This window comes from Phalangium opilio, unplaced genomic scaffold (genome assembly GCF_054372755.1).
Source record: "Phalangium opilio isolate 3A_F unplaced genomic scaffold, DU_Popi_V2 ptg000206l_1, whole genome shotgun sequence".
Classification (NCBI taxonomy): Eukaryota; Metazoa; Arthropoda; class Arachnida; order Opiliones; family Phalangiidae; genus Phalangium; species Phalangium opilio.
The window spans coordinates 566,331-576,387 of record NW_028324216.1 but is presented as its reverse complement, the minus strand read 5'-3'; the positions used below and the strand labels follow the sequence as shown (position 1 = coordinate 576,387).

General features: G+C 37.7%; 1 protein-coding gene across 1 annotated transcript in view; it reads right to left on the bottom strand.

The window, feature by feature from the left end:
* Positions 1-10,057, bottom strand: part of LOC149621393 (beta-1,4-galactosyltransferase galt-1-like) — an 81,068-nt gene that overhangs the window by 65,413 nt on the left and 5,598 nt on the right. The window lies entirely within an intron of this gene.

Sequence of the window (10,057 nt, the reverse complement as noted above, 5' to 3'; positions counted from 1 at the left end):
AATTTTCCAGGTTTTTTCCATAATATAATTCCCTGAATTTTCCAGGTTTTTTCCCATCATATAATTCCCTGAATTTTCCAGGTTTTTTCCCTCATATATTTCCCCGAGTTTCCCAGGTTTTTTCCCAAATAACAACGGCACGATACAGCGCAGGCCCCACCCCTTTTAAACCAGAGTTTATTAACGAAAAAAAGCCCACGAAATTCCCAAGGTCTAAACGTCAGTTTCAGCGTCATATCCCAAGTAGTCCACTGTTAATGGCAAGTAACGTCTTAATTGCTTAACCGTTCCTTAATAATAACCCTAATTTTTCATATGAGATTACAATACAGTAAGAACACTAAAGCTACGGTATTTAAAAGACATCTAAAAGAGCTATAACGCATTACAAACTCAACCTAAAAAAATTAGTTTTTGGATATAACTTAGTTAACTCGTGCCTGTGGTTTTTCGCGCCATTTTTCACGAGACACGTGCTCTCGTGCGCGGTACAAAAAAAATAAAGGGGTTGGACAGTTAGTACTTTTATTAATTTCAGTTATGGACTTCCTTGATATCATACTAGATCGTTGCCGCATATTTTTAATAATAAATTTTAATGACAGTCTCGATCTATTCTAAATTTTAATTCAAATTCTTTCTTCCATTAAATTTAATCTTAGAGTTAATCAAGCGTTTAATCCATTTGAACCGAGGACCAAAACAATCTATAATCACGTGGTATCGCAATTAAAACGCGCTCGTCTGTAATGGGCCGATTTCACTTAGCATAGCCCCTTACATAGATATCAAAAATATAATTACAAAAAGGGTAATAATAATAATTATATAACCGAAGTACAATGAGTTAGTGCGATGGATGGTTCTATGGGAAATCATAAATTTTGAGTTGAAAATGTGACTAGCCGATTTTGAATGCCCTAACACAAGCTATAAATAAATATACACATATTTTCGATATCCTTGACCATGCACCATAATCTGCAGGCGCTTTCGATATATTTGATTAGGGTATAGAGTAATGGCACTTTCCTGCCTTCGACTACGTAACGTTCTATGGGGAATTAACACGAAGTGCCACTACTCTATGGCGCATTAAAGGGGTAAGGGGGACGTTCTGCATTATCGTTCTTGAAGCGACGTGAAACACGATTAAATTCCAGTGGTGGTATAACATCCCTGCGTTACTTGTACATACATGTACAATAAGCGTCAATGCAAAGCCTTCCTTGCATCCCAAATATACATATAGATAAGGGACCTTAGAACAATAATTATATTGAGTCACTAAGAATTCAGAGTACATTAAAACATGGACCTTATATATATGTTCCAGGCTATACGGGACGGGTATTAAAAGCGTTACTGGACTGGATTGGTAGAAGGGCGCATGCATGCATTCGAGATTTCTTTGTTCACTTGCAAATTAAAATATATTTATAATAAGGGATTAAGGGTATGTCGTAGATAGATCAGCTCGAGGAAATTAATTAACTAATTCATTAAATAATTAACACTAATTAGCGTACATCAACGGAACAAACTTCAGTTGCTCATTCAGTCAACTCGCTGAATATTAATAAAGATCATAGGTACGCCTAACCTGGGTGGGGGGGGGGGGACGTAAGGGATCTATCTGTATTGTTTTCTGGATGGTATTGGTATATCAAGGTCACTTTAAACTAAAGAAATTAATTTATTAATTAAATTCAAAGTATAATTACTCTGTTTAAAGGTAGGTTCGCCAATAAGGGTAGGGGAAGTAAACGAATTCGTGTACTCCCCCTAAGCTGAAGTCCTGCAATCATAATTTATGATACCAACTAATTTAGTAACGTCTGGTCCTCTTTGGGATGGTTTAAAAGAGTCCATGACTCAAAGGGGGAGGGGATGGTGATGGGGCATAACGAAAACACCAAATTTATATAATACTGCAAAAGCACCGTCCCTACCAATATTCCTCTGGTATTAGTCGGAAAATTGCATGGTGAGGGAAGAGTTAAAACGTGCGCTTGTAACTTCCATTGTTTTGGTTTTAATCAAAACAGAAATATACTAATTCGAAGTTATAATAATATTTTACGAAAAGAAGTGATATCTAGTTTATTAGGGAGAAGGTATAAGATGCTGCCTAAGTATTCGCGCGCCATATGGTCCTGCAGTCCCCCTTTCAAAATACAAGGGAGGGGGGACGTAAAAGGAGGCCCCGGGCTATTTCGCAGCCTCTCCTCAGTCGGAAAATATGACTGTAATTTTCGTTGTCATTCGCGTAGGTCGCGCTGACGTGAGTTTTCAAGAACCAATGAGATGCTGGCTGCTTGTAATTTAGAGGCAGCGGGGATTAACTCCGGACCTACCATACGTTTGGACTGGAGATAAAGCTAGATTATAAATGTGGAGGCGAATTTATACCTTCTTCCTAATAAACTAGATATCACTTCTTGATTTTTACTTAACTTTCCCCCAGATTTTGAAAAAAGGGGGAGTTCTATTGAAAACCAACTTCAGTTTGTGAGAGAGAACGTCTATCATTCAACTTTTGCGTAATACACTTTTAAAATATAATTCCCGGGTTTAGGGGGCAATGTATTTCCCAAAAGCAGTACGGTACCCGTTGGTAGGTATATAATAAGCAAATTGAATTAGTTTGAAATGAATAAAGGGTCCGAGTAATTTCTGTTATGTTTAACAAATGAATGAGAAAACCTTGTTTGTTTGAAAACTAAAATACAATTTCAAGGTGCAGGGATCATAAAATTATAATTATTTAAATTAGTATTGAATTTTGAAAAGGGAGGGTACTAATAATTATGGGACCCAAGTACATACGGTGAGTGGGATAACGAGGATGGTTCTATGGGAAATCGTTGATCAATTTTGAGAATCAAAAATGTATTGTAACTCTATACTTGTATCTATGAGCAGCCGATTAGGGATGCATGCCCCCCTTACAGAAGTTATGAACATTGAACATTGGATTGGAGTGTTTTATGTTAGAATTCTTGAACATATTAAGTTTAACATTCTGATATTTAAACCCACTCCCCCCTCAAATAAAAAAAAATAAAACACAAAAGAAATTATAATTTTTCAATTTTCAAAAGCAATTTGCGCACATTTCAAGAATAAACAGGAATGCATACAGCTACTAGGAATTATTGTGTACCCCCCCCATATGCAATATATTCAATTTCAAGAATTTTTTGAGGCCATAAATTTTCAGAAAATATCACATTTTCTATAAAGAGTATCAAGAATACATACAACTACTAAGAATCATTGCATAGCCATGAATACCTCCCATGTTAATATCTAAACGGGTACTGTGGGTATACTGGGCTTGAGAACTTACTACACGTAACGACGCCTTTTAATAAATAATTCTGATGGCGTCTTTCTTTCTAACTGTGATTTAAAGTTACAGTTGGTAGTAGCAACGCGAGTGACTTCCTAGGCGAGCAGAGCCCAAGGTGCAACAGGCAGCGAGATAGATTATAAATTCTTTTGGGTAAGTAAACTTCCTCATACATAATGATTAGTCCATAGCTATCTCCTCCCACAAAAAAAGAGTAATAAAGCAGCTTAGATACGTTGAGTGAAAAATTATTCCTAGTAGCTGTATGTATTCCTAGTGTGTAATACAGTTTCCCTTCATTGTTAAAAAAATGTTTATAATTTAATTTATCGTAAGTTGGGAAACTGTTTTCATATTTTTCTTTACCCCCATATTTTTTATTTTTTCATTCTTTCATCTTTTTGGAGTTAAAATGAAAATGCAAATAAGGGGGACGTCCCGGAAATTTCCAATTTTTTTTAAACAAGCGAAAAAAAATGATATTTAAATTTAATTAAATTTTTTTCTTGGAATAAAAATTCTCTTTTCACGCTAGAACAATTTTCACTTTTACAACAAAAAAAAAGAAGATTCAAATAATGCCATAATAACTTCATTGTACTCAATTAAAATTCAGGAATTTGTAAATGAGCTAATTCAAACACGGTCGCTTTGGAGTAGAACGCGGATAAAGGTAGCTAGGTAGCTACTAGACTTCATAGAAAACCCCTTCCGACAAAATGATTGTTCATAAAAGTCCTCTCCATAACGTTAACACGGGATTATTTACACTACTACACCCTGTAACTCTGTTTCTGTAAGAGATACGGGGAAGTCCTTTGAGTATGTTATAGCCCTATTTCTTAGCTTTCCAACGATACCTAATACTTGGGGATTACGACAATCAGGGCCCGAGTAATTAAGCAAAATGTTCATAAACATAGTCTCCATAGCATTAACATGGGATTATTTACACGACACATTGTAACTCTGGTTCTATAAGAGATACGGGGAAGCCCTTCGAGTATGTTATAGCCCTATTTTTTAGCTTTCCAACGATACTAAATACTTGGGATTACAACAATCAGAGCCCAAGTAATTAAGTAAAATGTTCATAAACAGTGTCTCCATAACACGGGCTTATATTATTTATACGACACTCTGCTGCTTTTCCCTGAACACGAGAACTCGGCAGGGTAAACATTTCTACAGGGGCCATAGAGTATTTACACGTAGAGTATTTACACGAGCAATATGGGGCCGGTTTGTCGCGAGGAGCTGTTGACTCCCTCCATCTATGGTACATCCGAGTTGATCAGGCGGTGGCTGAGTCTTCGCAGACACGATGGCGGTTAGAGCTCGCTCGCCATCCGAGCTTGAACCTATACGCTTTAAAGAGTAGCCCGGGCATAGAACCCTTTTATGACAACTCTCGGGCTAGTGGGTTTTTGTTCCTGGCTCGGTCTGGGGCGCTGCCCACAGCCGAACGGTTGTCCAGTATCTTTGGGCATGCAGAGCGTAGTTGCCCGCTCTGTGGAGCGGATAGGGAGGATGTCGCGCATGTAGTGCTAGATTGTCCAGCTTTAAGTACAGAGAGAGAACCGTACAAGACATTTGGGGCTGTTACGCTGGCTGATAGGCTGTCGCTTGGTGCTAATGTAGATGTAGCTGTAGATATTGAAATTGCTGTTATAACCAAATCTCTCTTCGAAAAATGGGCAAATGCTCGCCTCCAGCGCCCCCCTTAACCTGTTCTGTGATTTGGTGGTATATTGTCGTCATAAAGAGTTATTTTGTTTAGTATACTTTCATAATTTTGTTGTAGTTTATTTAAATTTTTTCCGGACCTGTGAACCCAAATAAGAGGGTTCCTCCCTGTTACAAAAGGGATTGTAATTTTTTCAAGGGTCAATAAATCATTCATTCATTCATTAGAGTTAACCTGGGGTGCATTTCCCCTGAATGTCGACTTCACCCATAATACACCAATGTAAACATTTCGATTAAACTTGTCTTAAACAAGCAGGGCTCGAGATACAGGACCTTAAAACGTAGTAATAGTAAGTTTAGCCTAGTTGAATATTTATTTTGAAGAAATCATTTATTGTAGGCCTACTTCACCTAATAAACTTTTGACGATTTTAAATTACAGAAATCTCTATCGTACAAAGTTGCGACAAAATCAAAGCACCGAAAACTAATCGCAAATATTCGAAATATTTCCGTGAATGCACCGAGAATAAAAGTTAAACTACCCGAAGGCTATAATTTATACAATAACTTCGCCTTTACCCTTTATACCCTTCACGAAACAATAGGAGAATCAGAAGAAACTCCTCTTTCCAAGGAGAAATCGGCAATTATAAAATTAAGTCATCATATTACCAAGTATTTAAACGATCAATACATTAATGGGAAAGTTCGGGTAATATAACATTATACCAAGAAGTGATATCTAGTTTACTAGGAAGAAGGTATAAATTCGCCGCATCTCCAGTCCAAACGTTACGTAGGTCCGGAGTTAATCCCCACGGCCGCCTCTAAATTACAACCAGAATCTCATTGGTTCTTGAAAACGCACGTCAGCGCGACGACGCGAATGACGAAAATTACAGTCATATTTTCCGACTGAGGAGAGGCAGCGAAATAGCCCGGGGCCTCCTTTTACTTCCCCCCCTTGTATTTTGAAAGGGGGATGGGACTATGGCCTCGCGCGAATACTTAGGCATCTTATACCTTCTCCCTAATAAACTAGATATCTCTTCATGATGTTACGCTACCTGAACTTTTCCTTATGCATGAACGCATGTACTCTTTGAAAAGGGGCGTGGTTTATTGCTCTTATAGAGCGAATAGGGGGGGGGGCGATATCTCTCTTCTCCCCCATCATTTAGCAGCGTAGCGGGCGAGCGAGCGAATGATCATTTAGAAACAAGAAACTACAGAGAACTAATCCCACCCAGGGGAATTTCCAGGTTCAAACCGTTCGATAGAATTCAAAGTTTTAGGGAATATATCTATCATTTACGAGCTAGGGCGGCCCGTTTTACCCATCATTAGGCAACGCGTACGCATTGTTTGTCGAATCAGAATCAATGAGAAGGGGATTCAACCCTTCATGCCAATTTAAACCGGTTAATAACGAAACGAAGCCATTGTCAATATTGCTTCAAATTCGATTGACAATTAAATATAAGGCGGAATGTACAAAGTTTCCTATAATAAAAATCAGGAATGCATACAGATAATTGGAATTATTGTGCTCCTGTGTTAATTAATTTCTATGAATTCGTGTTGGTTTTGTGGGTATACCGGGCTTGAGTACTTACTACACGTCACACACCTATTATCTGATGGGGTCTTTCTAACTACGATTTCAAATGTTACAGTTGGTAGTAGTAGCAACGCGAGGTCCAAGGCAAGGTGCAAGGCGCGAGTACGCAAGGTTATATTATTCGCTTGGGTAAAATTCGTCATGCATAATGATTAGTCTAGATACCTCTTCCCATAAAAGAAGCTGCCTGGATACGCTGAGTTATAATGGGTACGCAATTATTCCTAGTAGCTGTATGTATTCTTGGAAAAGTATATGTATTTTATAGGAGTGGTAAAATGAAACAAAGTTACAATTTAAGCTTCGATTTTCAGTAATTCTATTGTATAAAGTCATATCGGCGAAGTGTTAATATACAATTTTGGTAAGTCAAATGAAAATAATTGAAAAGTAGACCAATACCTTCTGAAATTAGATCATGATGATACAATGGACTTTGTAGAATATTCTTTAAAGAAGACCAGCAACTTATGAAGGTGACCAATTTAGCATAAATTAATTTTTGCGATAAAATTTGCATGAATTATTTCTTGATAATTACTGGAGACAATGAAATGACCTTGATAAACTAGAACCTAACCTCTCCTTGCTCATTTTGGCATCAACAAGGCTTGCAAGCGTTATACACAGTTTTCCAATCCCCTCTACATGGTTTATAAGATCCAGGATTCAACCATAGAGAACATACAGTAGAGGAGTAGACACTATAGCCTTTACCAATACATAAGCGAATACCTATAGAGGCGGAAAGTGATATTTAGACACAGTTAATCACGTGTCTACCAACAAACACAACCGAAAATAACTCCAGCAAATTTAACGAGAACAGAAAACAACAATTAACTGTCTACTCCTCTACAGTATATCCTCTCTGATACGACAGAAGTCAAGATATTTACGTGGCAAGCGAGAATGACGCGTGGGCGTTAGTCCCCTGGAGGCACTGTAGCCTGAATAAGGCAAAAGAGATGGGGGCGTGGTGTCAAAAAGATGGTTGCTATTGCCAGTAGTTGCAGCTTAGCTAAGGATTGAGGCATCCGGGAAGAGATGGGGGGGGTACGTAAATACCATCATTAGGTAAGCTTTGGGGCTATACATCCCCCCATGCAGTAAAGAGCGTTTCTATAACGTGAAGGAGTCAAGAGTCACCGTCGTGGCTCCGTTATGCTGTACCACTTTAATTCATCGCTTCGCTAGCTTAAAAATACGGTCTATAAACTCTTTCTTAAAATGGAGGGGTTGGATACTTAGTAAAATAAAAATATGGTAGATCTGTCGTCTCCTGTGACGCCCCTAGCATGCTGGCTAATCTTCTACACAACAATTTTGCCTTACCAAAGGTTAGAACTCGTTAACGTCGAGGATGGAGATAAAACTAGCCTTTGCTAAGCTTAGTGGGTCAGTTAACTCCACCCCTCGACTATAGGGACATCTAGTGGCATTGGTTTAAACTAAATCACAGTCGAAACTTGCTTTAATAGCTATAGGGAGTGGGCAAACGGGTGAAAATCTCCCCAACTAAGCGTCAAACCCTCACTTACCCCACTAGCCTTCCACTCTGTGAAATTTGCCGCCATTTTGGTGGAAAGGGGAGGAGCCATATTAAGCCACACCTCTATGGCAGCTCAGACTAAGTTAAGTTAATTATAGTGGCTTTGCTAGCTTAATTGGGCAAGTGTCATCGACTACACCTAAAAGATTCGCGGGCTTATAGTTTGAAAACTGTTCAATTTCGTCATTCAGTGTCCTCAGATGGCGCCACCTTGTTAGCGTGCCTTTTCTTTATCCATAGCTCACTTAATCATGCCCAAGTTACTGACGCGTGATTGGGTGTTCCAAGAAGGGTCCTAGTACATTTTCAACTCAAAATTGATTTCCCATAGAACCATCCTACCAAACATATTTGGAACACATTGATGACAAGCTCATAATAACCACTCAATACAAAAGTACGTTCTCAGTTAATAAATAAGTTCCTGAATAAAAGTCATTCGCATATAAAGGACCTACAAGTAACCAGACCCTCGTTCGTTTTCAAAGACAGGGCAAACTTTTGCTAGCTAACAAAGTATACCCAACTCGTTAAAACGGCCCTGAAGTGAAGAAGTCATTTCGAATAAAACCCCTCGTATCTGTACACAACTGCCAAAACTACGGTGTAGATATACGCAATGTTTAAAGCTCATAAGAAAGAAAATAGTGTTGGTCAAGTACCCTTGAAGGCGAATATAACCTCTCAACAGTGAAGTTTAGGAAAATATTATTGTGGTTTCTAGCTTTGGGTTGGTTGGCCATAAGGTTTGAAGCAAAATGAGCTAAGGGAGACGGGGGACCATCATTTTGTCAAAGGCTTCACGCCTCGACCTATCTCATCTCATCTCATGCAAATATTTCTTTTTGAAGAGATAGTAGAGTATAAAAAAAATTAAGATTTGCGTTTGAAACATTAGCTAGGATGGTAGTAAAGTCAGGAATAAATAAAACTAATAAAAATCATAGTGCATTGCCATTTTTCTCAATGGATATAGGCAGCTTATTTTATGGTTAGAGCTAGCTAGACTAATCATTATATATGGCGAATAATATGATCTATCTCACTGAAATATTAATAGGCGTGACGTGTTTCAACCCGCATAGAAACTAACATGGGTATACACAATTATTCCTAGTAGCTGTATGCATTCCTGGTGGAACCAATAAAAACATGGACCCCCTAATATTTGAAGGTACAAAATTCCCGATAAATTTGTATAAATTTATATGAAGTATTTTTTGGGGAAACTAACAAGTCAATATTTCATTGGAAAAATAACCCTTTCAAAAAATTCATCATAAATTATACAAAAGAGTAAGTTGTTAGAGTTTGGGGGACCAAAAAAGTCGCTAGAAATATGCTATTGAAACCTCACAATATCTATTCAATTTCAAGATTTTTTTGAGGCCATAAATTTTCAGAAAATATCACATTTTCTATAATGAGTATCACTAGGAATGCATACAGCTACTAGGAATCATGGTGCGCTCGTGCATATCTCCCATGCTAAAAAAAGCTGACCCAGATAGGTTGAGTGCAAATGGAACGTACACAATTATTCCTATTATAGCTGTATTTATTCCTGGTATTACAGATACAACTGTGCTGTATTAAACCATACCCAAAACATGTACCTACACCAAATAGACCTGCAGTAATTAAGCCTTAAGTAGCAAGCATATTCAAACTCAAATTAAAACCCAAAAACTTCATATTATATTAAAACATAAAAATAAATTTACATTTAATATAAATGCACTGTAACTTAATTTAAATTAAGAAATAATAACCCTCTTATGCATACATAGAGTCCCGCCTCACTTCTCAAATATTTGCCTAATTTATATGCAAAGTA